Source organism: Sapajus apella, unplaced genomic scaffold, assembly GCF_009761245.1.
Source record: "Sapajus apella isolate SASKATOON/1434 unplaced genomic scaffold, GSC_monkey_1.0 scaffold29, whole genome shotgun sequence".
Taxonomy (NCBI): Eukaryota; Metazoa; Chordata; class Mammalia; order Primates; family Cebidae; genus Sapajus; species Sapajus apella.
Genome location: NW_022436969.1, coordinates 8585527 through 8595347, shown reverse-complemented (window position 1 = coordinate 8595347; position 9821 = coordinate 8585527). Strand labels below are relative to the sequence as shown.

General features: G+C 45.1%; 1 long non-coding RNA gene across 1 annotated transcript in view; it reads right to left on the bottom strand.

The window, feature by feature from the left end:
• Nucleotides 1–2116, bottom strand: part of LOC116561430 — a 2865-nt gene extending 749 nt beyond the window's left edge. Inside the window, exons 1-2 of the long non-coding RNA XR_004273423.1 lie at nucleotides 1809–2116; nucleotides 137–243 (exon numbers count right to left, since the gene is read on the bottom strand). This is a non-coding gene — a long non-coding RNA (uncharacterized LOC116561430). The remainder of the gene's footprint in view (nucleotides 1–136; nucleotides 244–1808) is intronic.
• Nucleotides 2117–9821: the final 7705 nt, after the last annotated feature.

Genomic DNA, 9821 nt, shown 5'->3' with positions numbered 1-9821 from the left:
GAGGGAGGAGAGGGAGGAGAGGGAGGAGAGGGAGGAGAGGGAGGAGAAGATGTCTAGTTAGTGCCCACTCCTTGTCCGAAGCACCCCCCTCCTTCCTGCCCCCTGTGAGATTATGAGAGCAGAGTTTTATACCCACCCATCACCCCCAGCTCCTAATCCAGTGGGAGACACGGGCAGTGAGAGAGTAGGGTGCAGATGCTCTTGTCCTTTGAGGCCTGGACCTGAGGTGCCCAAGATCACAAGCTGAAAAATGAAAAGGAAGACAGTCTTCACTATTGGGACTATCTTTTGATCACTTGCAAATTATCTTCTTTCCCCTTCTCCCTTACTTTCACAAGTACCTCAAAGTGTCTTTCACTTTAAACAGCAAAGAATAATTCAAAGTGAGAAATTATAAAGACATCAGATTCCAATTAACCTAACTACTGATTGCTTTTGGAGTCGGGAAAGTGCGGCATCAAGGTCAGGGACTTCTCTTTTTACTTGTTGTGTGACTTTGCAAAAGTTACTTGGCATCTCTTAGTTGCAATTCCCTAATTTGTAAGTGGAAATAATATATTATAATGTCGATGTAAGAATCAAGTGAACCTTTATGTAAAGAGAGATTTGCAAACTAGAGTTCCATACAGATGTTTGTTACTGTAACTCCGCACAGATCTCCTCAAAGGTGGAGACCACGTTTTATTTAGTAACCACAGCATCTAGCACAGAGCCTAACCCAGGTCTGTCCTGCATGAAGGTCAGTGGGTTGGATTTTAAAAGAGCCACCTGTGTCAGGCAGAGTGCTGTCAAGAAAAAAGAAGTGGCCAGGTGTGGTGGCTCACGCCTGTAATCCCAGCACTTTGGGAGGCCAAGGCGGGTAGATCATCTGAAGTTAGGAGTTCGAGACCAGCCTGGCCAACATGGTGAGACCCCATCTCTACTAAAAATACAAAAATTAGCCGGGCATAGTGCTAGGCGCCTGTAATCCCAGCTACTCGGGAGGCTGAGGCAGGAGAATCATTTGAACCCAGGAGGTGGAGGTTGCAGTGAGGGAGATTGTGCCATTGCACAATCTTGTCCGGCATGGGCGACAAGAATGAAACTCTGTCTCAAAAAAAGAGAGAAGCCATGCTGTTTTATGTAATTTTAACAGAGATATACAATATACATATAAAATACATATGCAATAGCAATCAGGGAAACGGGTTCTGGAGTGCTGAAAAGGTGAGGTGAGAACATGCAGAAAGGAGAATAACTGCAGGAGGCGGCTACCCGCCCTGGGGCTGGTGGAACAGAGGAGGAGGCTGGGTTAGTAGGATCTGGAGCTGAAGGAGGCGCTGGACTGGGGCTGGTGCCTCTGAGGTTGGCCAGTGTGGGAGAAACTGGAAACCGGAACTTCTGTCTACTGGAATCCACTTCTGGTTGCTGCCAAGGTGAATTAGTGTTGCTGTGGTGACAGTGACAGCAGGAGCAAGAAACATGGGAAAAGGCAAATCCTTCCCCGCTTCAGCCCATCAGTGTCCCTCTAGCATCCTTTATAGGCAAAGCCACCAGGGCTTCTGCTGGTGACAGAGAAATAGAGGGTACAGACCCCTGTCTCGGCATCAGGGTGGAGGATAGAGTGGGGGGATTCTGCTGAGAGCCAACAGCTTAAAAACTGCCACATGGCTATTTAATAAATGCAGAGGAGACTTGCCTATGGATGAAGATAGCAAGGGCTGCACTTCGAAGAACTCCTTTTTTACACTACCTTAGGGAGGAAATGGGAGTGTGACAATGTGGGTCACAGGGTTCTTGGTGCTTAGAACCCTGCCAGGCAACCCTACCTGCTTTCCAAAAGCAGCCTGGCCCTTCTTCGTTGTCCTTGCTGGCGGGGCACTCCTATTGCTGCGGCCAGCAGGAACTCCCATGTACACAGCCAGAGAATAATGTTATTCCACAGCCAGTATAGGGGCAAGCAGAGGAGCAGACTAGCCTTGGCTCCAGCGACACAACTCAGATGCTGGAGAGAAGATGCAGAGAGGGTCCCCTTGGACTAGGAAAAGTGAGAGTGGCCACAGATGCCCCGAGAGTCTTACAGCTATAGGAGGCAGGAGCAGCTGCTCTGGCACATTTGAGACAGTGTCTTCCTCTGTCATCCAGACTGGAGTGCAGTGGCCTGACTCAGTTCACTGAAACCTCTGCCTCCCAGGCTCAAGGGATCATCCCACCTCAGCCTCCTGAATAGGTAGGACTACAGGCGCATGATATCACACCTGGCTAATTTTTATGTGTGTGTGTGTGTGTGTGTGTGTGTGTGTGCGTGTGTTTTGTTCTGTTTTGTTTTGTTTGAGACCAAGTCTCTCTTTGTTACCCAGGCTGGAGTGCAGTAGTGCGATCTCGTCTCGCTGTAACTTCTGCCTACAAGATTCAAGCGATTCTCCTGCCTCAGTCTCCTGAGTAGCTGGGATTACAGACACACACGACCACACCTGGCTAATTTTTGTAATTTTAGTAGAGATGGGGTTTCGCCATGTTGGCCAGGCTGGTTTCAAACTCCTGACCTCAGGTGATCCACCTGTCTCAGCCTCCCAAAGTTCTGTGATTACAGGAGTGCCCTGGCCTGCTCTGGCACATTCCGACTGATGATTTGACCTTGCTCCCTGGGACAAGCACCCAGTTAGCCTCTGTGGATCTTATGACAAGGAAAAATAGAGCACCTTTGGTGATTTCTTACACCCCTCCCAACCCCCTCCTCAGATACATTGATTATATTAAGACTGAGAGAAGACTTACCTGTTTGTACAGTTGATTGACTTTCTGGCTCAAATCTGAAAAGATTTTTCCTTTTTTTTTGAGACAGAGTCTCGCTCTGTTGCCAGGCTGGAGTACAGTGGCGTGATCTCAGCTTACTGCAACCTCTGCCTCCCAGGTTCAAGTAGTTCTCCTACCTCAGCCTCCTGAGTAGCTGGGACTATGGGCACGTGCCACAATGACCCGCTACCTTTTATATTTTTAGTAGAGACGGGGATTCACCATGTTAGCCAGGATGGTCTCAATCTCTTGACCTTGTGATCCACCCGCCTTGGCCTCCCAAAGTTCTGGGATTCCAGGTGTGAGCCACCAGTCCTGGCCTGTGCTTTCCTTTTTAAGTTAGAATCCAAACCAACTGATATGTCTTGCATGACTCTTGAGATCATATTGGAGAGTAATGGCCCATCCCTCTATCATGTTGCTGCAGACCACTAGATGAGACTGCCATGCAGCCCAGGAGAGGAGGATAGACTCGCTCTACTCCTTGAAGACTGATCATTTTGTGCTCCAGACCTTTTCCTCAGTCCCTATTCTTGCTGAAATGTAACCAACCTAATATCTCAGCTTATTAGGGCCCCGTTCTCTGTCTCCCAAGAGTTTGGTTAGTTATCTCAACAGGCAGGGATGGGAGGGGGTGTTGCCATTCAATGCACAACAAAAATTGGGAGTGGAGCATTCCTCCAGGCCACAGGCATAGCTTTGTGCTAAGTATTAGCACTAGAGCAAATTCCACCGAATTCTTTGGACCCACATGACAAGCCCAGCACCATGCCTCTTCCTGCAGTCCAGGCGGTGAGCGTTCATTGGTAGGCATTGTGCCTTGGCAGCTGGCTGATGTAGCTCATGGAGAAACTCGCATCTATGGTCAATATCAATCACAGTTGACATTAACAAGAAATCAACATAAAATGGCTAGGACCAGCCATCTGCAGAAGCTAAGCACTTTGAACATACAGTAGTTGTTAACATGGTCCAGCCTCTCTGCCAAATAAAATCAGGAAACAAGAGGGCCTCTTGAGCTGATCAAGAGCCCAGAGACGCTGGGCGCGGTGGCGCTTGCCTGTAGTCCCAGCTACTCAGGAGTCTGAGGTAGGAGAACTGAGGTTGAGGGAGGCTGAGGTGGGAGGATCTCTTGAGTCCAGGAGTTCTGGGCTGCAGTGTGCTATGCCGATCGGGTGTCCGCAGTAAGTTCAGCATCAATATGGTGGCCTCCCGGGAGTGGGGGACCACCAGGTTGCCTAAGGAGTGGTGAACCGGCCCAGGTCAGAAATGGAGCAGGTCAAAACTCCCGTGCTGATCAGTAGTGGGATCTCGCCTGTGAATAGCTACTGCACTCCAGCCTGGGCAACATAGCAAGACCCCGTCGCTAAAAAAAAATGATCCCAGAGAGACGCCACAAGAATGTGGGCCAGTTTTGTCCTTAGGACTGGAAAATGTTTTTTTGAAGTGACCTATTTATCACATTGTGACTGGCTGATACAAAGATGGTGCTGTGTATGGATTCTAGAACCTAGGGGAGGAAGCCACCAAGAGTAAATATTTGTTGGTGTTTATCCTGTGCTGCATCTACCATGTTTGATAGGTCACAGCATAAATAAAAGTCAACATTTACAAGACACTTACTATATGTGCCTGGCCAGAGCTAAGTTTTACATCCACTTACTCATTTAATCCTCACAAGGACACTATGAGATACATTTATCCCTCAGCCTCTTGTGAGTTTGATTATTGAGACTCAGACCCCCAAAGCCTGATATGCTCTGGAATATGATGATACTGAGTAGCTGACCTTGCAAAGCTAAGGGTTTGGAATTTGGTGACACGGCCAACATAGCTACCCTGAGAGTGCCAAGCTGAAACAGATGGCTGGACTCGCTTAAACCATCTTGATTACAAGAGATCATCTGTTCTAGCCCTTGAGTGACCCAGGCAGCTTATCAAAGTGGTGTATTTATTGCAATATGCGAGACTCCAAATATGCAAAACCCAGAACCAAACAGAGACATGTGCCAGTCTTTGTGCAAACTCCAACAGTTTCCATCATACATGCTTTACTTTCAAGGACCTGTAAATGGAAACAAACATGCATTCCACCAAAGACAGGTGGCATGTCTCAGACAGCCTGTAGGGAGACAAAGCAGGTATGGGGTGGGGAACGCACTGGCAAGGATTCTAGCTGCCCAAGAAAGGACAGGAAACTTCCCTCCCAAAAAAGGCATCTTGATGAAGACTTGAAACTCCAGCCATTGACATAATAAGAGCTTTCCCATAAAGTGTAAATATCTACAAAAAGAGAATCAGTCTGAGCCAATGACTCTGAGACAGCTGCATGCCCTGTGTCTTATGAAACACCCCTCCTCTGCCCTCATGTAATCCAAAACAGCAGGGGCAGGAAAGGACTGGCAGGAGTCACTGCACCCAGATGAAAGAGCAGGCTAAGTGGCTCTGGTTTAGTAACTGGACCCTTTATGATATAGCTCACAAAAGTAAAGCCAGGCCTACCAAGTTTCTTTGATAGCAAAATATTTCTACCCTCTTCTAGACACCAATACTGACATAAGAGGTGTATGTTTATAGTAACAAAAATAGAAAATATGGGTACTGAAGATAGTAGAAAACTTGCAAAACTGCTCATATATGTGATCTGAAAGACACTGAGATAGCCTTTCTATTCATTCATCTAAATGTGTACACATTGATGAAGGAATAGAAACCCCAGGATGCTGCATGAACACAGACTTCCATGAGGCGTGGATAAGAAGGGAAAGGATGTTTAACTATATTTTTGAATACATATATTCATTTAATACATATGTTTTAAAAATGTATATATAAACATTCAAAAATGTATATATATTCAAAAAATGTGTGTGTATATATATATATATATTTTTTTTTTTTTTTTTGAGATGGGGTTTCACTCTTGTTGCCCAGGCTGGAATGAAATGGTGCAATCTCAACTCACCACAACCTCCACCTCCTGGGTTCAAGCAATTCTCCTGCCTCAGCCTCCAGAGTGGCTGGGATTACAGGTATGCACCACTACACCCAGCTAATTTTGTATTTTTAGTAGAGACAGAGTTTCTCCATGTTGGTCAGGCTGGTCTCGAACTCCAGGCCTCAAGTGATCCCCTCACCTCAGCCTCCCAAAGTGCTGAGATTACAGCCATGAGTCACTGAGCCCAGCCAAAATATATTTTAAATAATCTTTTTCTTTCTTATGCATGTCTTCTTGAAGTTTAGCTGGATACAAGATCCCGGGGTCCCCATCCATTCATCCATTCACCACTAGCAAGGTCCTAGGAGGACAAATTCTCCTTTTCCCTATCCCTCCACAATTAAATGAAAAAGATAAGATTGCACAGTCAGGATAGTATTTGTGGTGTTTTAGCTGAAGGATGTGTGGAGTGGCACAAAAAGGCAACTATTTCCAAGACTGTATCTCCACACAGGAACAGCACAGTTCCAAGGACAATTCCAACTGTCTCTTTCAATCTAACCAAGCACAACGATCCCTCTGCACCCTAGTGTGATTGGAACATCTAATCCTTCGAGCTCTCTACGGTTGTGTGGACAGAGAACATTGATTAGCCTGAATAAAGCTGCATCCAGAGTCATTCTTGTAATTTTTGTGATTTTCCCATTTCAATTATTGTAAGCAGCAGTTTCAGAAGAGTTGCAATGATAAATTGAATGGAAATGTGGATGTACTAGTGAAAGTAATTTGTAGGCAAAAACACGAGTTTTAAAAAATATTTTACATTCTTTAGATTTTTAACTGATTTTTAAAGAAATACAGCTCATTGCAGAAAATACAGCAAAGCATAATAGAAAAAAATGAATCTCGGCCAGGTGCAGTGGTTCACGCCTGTAATCCCAGCGCTTTGGGAGGCCAAGGCAGGCAGATCATGAGGTCAGGAGTTTGAGACCAGTCTGGCCAACATGGTGAAACCCCATCTCTACTAAAAATACAAAAAAATTTAGCCAGGCATGGTGGCAGGTGCCTGTAATCCCAGCTACTCAGGAGGCTGAGGCAGGAGAATGGCTGGAACCCAGGAGGCAGAGTTTGCAGTGAGCTGAGATTGCACCAACCATTGTCCTCCAGCATGGGCCACAAGAGCAAGACTTCGTCTCAAAAAAAAAGAAAAAGAAAAAGAAAAAAACGAATCACTAATAACCCTCCTCCCACTTCTGGTATTAATGACTTTTTCACCTAAGAGATGGAACTAAACAAATCTTTCACAATCATAAAATATTGTAAAGCGTTCTGGTGTCTGCCCTTCATTCCAAGAGTCTCTCTTCCACAGTTCCAAAGCCAACAATGTTTACACTTCCTAGATGGACCGTCGTCTTGGGCAGAATTAGTAGCCTGTATAAAAGTGAATGTTCAATATCCCGTAGGAGGCTTCTGCCCAGAAACATTCTTCCAATCCGCTCCCCAGAACCAGAACTCAAGAACAACACTTGTTATTGCACAGTTACATTTGGCTAAATGTAAATTTCCAATGCCTTTAACTGATTCACACTAAAATGTAAATAATGACTGATGTTTTCTGAGAGAACCTGCTACTACAAGAAGAAGGAAGGACACCCCGGAACCCTAAGCATCTGGGTTTGGGAAGCAACTTTTCAGGGAATAATGGTTCAGGAATGAGCCACTTTCATGCCAGGCAACCCTTCCTGTTAGTGACTCTTTGAAAGCCTAAACGGGGCTTGCTTTAACTTGAAACATGACTATTCTTTGAACAAAACAACCTGGGGCTGCTTGCTGTCACCTGGGAAAGCTAGCCTGGGACACAAAAGTCAAATCACAGACATCATTCCCTTTCTATCTTCTTCTCCTTTGAAAATAGCCTCTTTTTCCCATCTCCCAACTGTTAAAATTAATTAAAAATAGCAGCGAGACTATCAGGCCAAACTGTCCATGTTCACACGAGAATTTCTCATCTTTCCGTAAGCATCCAGTCTTCCCACAGCTTCTTTTCACATTTGACATAGACACGACTTTGGGGTCATTGAACCGCGAATTGATTAAATCCCTTGAATTGTCTTTGAGAAAGAGTTTTCTGTGTGTTTATTAAATAAAATTATCTGGTGTCTTTTAGATTCCTCCGCAATGAACTAATTCCCTTGTTTCTTTGGAATTCTTTGATGTCCCAAGAGCTTCTGGAACACTTCACATGAGACTTTCTTAGGTTCTTCCTTAGAAACAGGAAGTTCACAAAAAGCTCTAAACATTTATTTTAGTTCCCAAAATTGGGATGGGAGATAGCTGATGCATTCTAAAAATAGCAAAAACCCTTCAAACATTGGATTTGATCTTTACCGAAAGAGTGAAAGGTTTTAAATTGAGTCTGAAATTTGTCCAAAACTCACCTAGTTGGATTTGGAGGCATTTTCAAACTCAACAATATTCTTGGCTCTGCTAATATTATACCTGGGAAATTGCTTTATCTCTTTTCCTAACAAACATGCCGGGCACAGTGGCTCATACCTATAATCCCAGCACTTTGGGAGGACGAGGCAGGCGGATCACCTGAGGTCAGGAGTTCGAGATCAGCCTGGCCAACATGACAAAACCCCATCTCTACTAAAAATACAAAAATTAGGTGGCATGGTGGTGGGTGCTACTTGGGAAGCTGAGGCAGGAGAATTGCTTAAACCTGGGAGGCTGAGGTTGCAGTGAGCCAAGATAGCGCCACAGCATTCCAGGCTGGGCAACAGAGCGAGATACCATCTCAAAAAGAAAAAAAAGAAAGAAAGAAAAGAAAAGAAAAAACTTCAGATAAATGCAATATAGCAGAGTTTATTTGAGCAATGAACAGCTGGTGAGTTGTGTAATCCCCCAGATCAGAATAGGTTGAGAGAGACTCTGATGTTGCTGCATGGTGGGAGAGGATTTATGAACAGGAAAAGGAAAGTGATAGACAGGAAATGGAAATGAGGTGTAGAAAGAGCTGGATTGGTTACAGCTTGGAGTTTGCCTCATTTGAACAGCTGGCTGCCTGTGACTGGCTGAAACTCCATGGTTGATACAAGAGTATATTACAACCTGTTTACTCATCCAGTCAGGTTACAGCTCACTAGGCATGGAGAAACTTTTAAGCTAGACTTACAAGGAAACAGCTTCAGACTAAATTTAACAGTGTTTTTTTTAAAAAAAAAAAAAAAAAAAAGTACTGCTCATTTCTTCTTTTCTTTTCTTTCTTTTTTTTTTTTTTTTTGAGACAAGGTCTCGCTCTGTCACCCAGGTTGGAGTACAGTGGTGCGACCTTGGCTCACTGCAACCTCTGCTTCCTGGGCTCAAGGTACCCTCCCACCTCAGCCTCCTGAGTAGCTGGAACTATGGGTGCATACCACCACGCCTTGCTACTTTTTTTATTTTTTGTAGAGATGGAGTTTTGCCATGCCTGAACTCAAGCAATTGGCCTGCCTCACCTCCCAATATGCTGGGACCACAGGTGTGCACCACCACACCTGGCTAAAATTTTTTTTTTTTTTAGTCAAGATTGAGTCTCACCATGTTGCCCAGGCTGGTCTGGAACTCCTGGACTCAAGCAGTCCACCTACCTCAGCCTCCCAAAGTGCTGGGATTACAGGCATGAGCCACCGCGCCCAGCCCCCCATACACTTTTAAACAGGCTATTTCCTCTGTTGGAAACCTCAGGTCCTATGCTTTGGCCAACTTCTATAAATCTCTCCAGATCCAAGTCAGGTACCACTTCCCCAGGAAGCCTACCCTTGAAACCGCCTTTGCAAAAATTACAACAGTGAGAAAATCGTGACAGTGAAAGAGATCGGCTCTAACCAACTCCCATCTTGCCTTTAACCTCCACACTGCCCTTAATCATCCCTGGGCTTGCACCCAACTAACTTTGGGAGACGTTTAGTTTACAGTTAGATGAGAACAGCCTTTCCCCCACACTGAACCACCTTTGTAAAGCTAATGGAAGGCCACCAGGTTAGTAGGAGGAGAGGACCCTGAAGCCTGCTAACGTGTAGACATAAACAATTGCCAGCCATTATTCTACCGGTCACAAAATTTG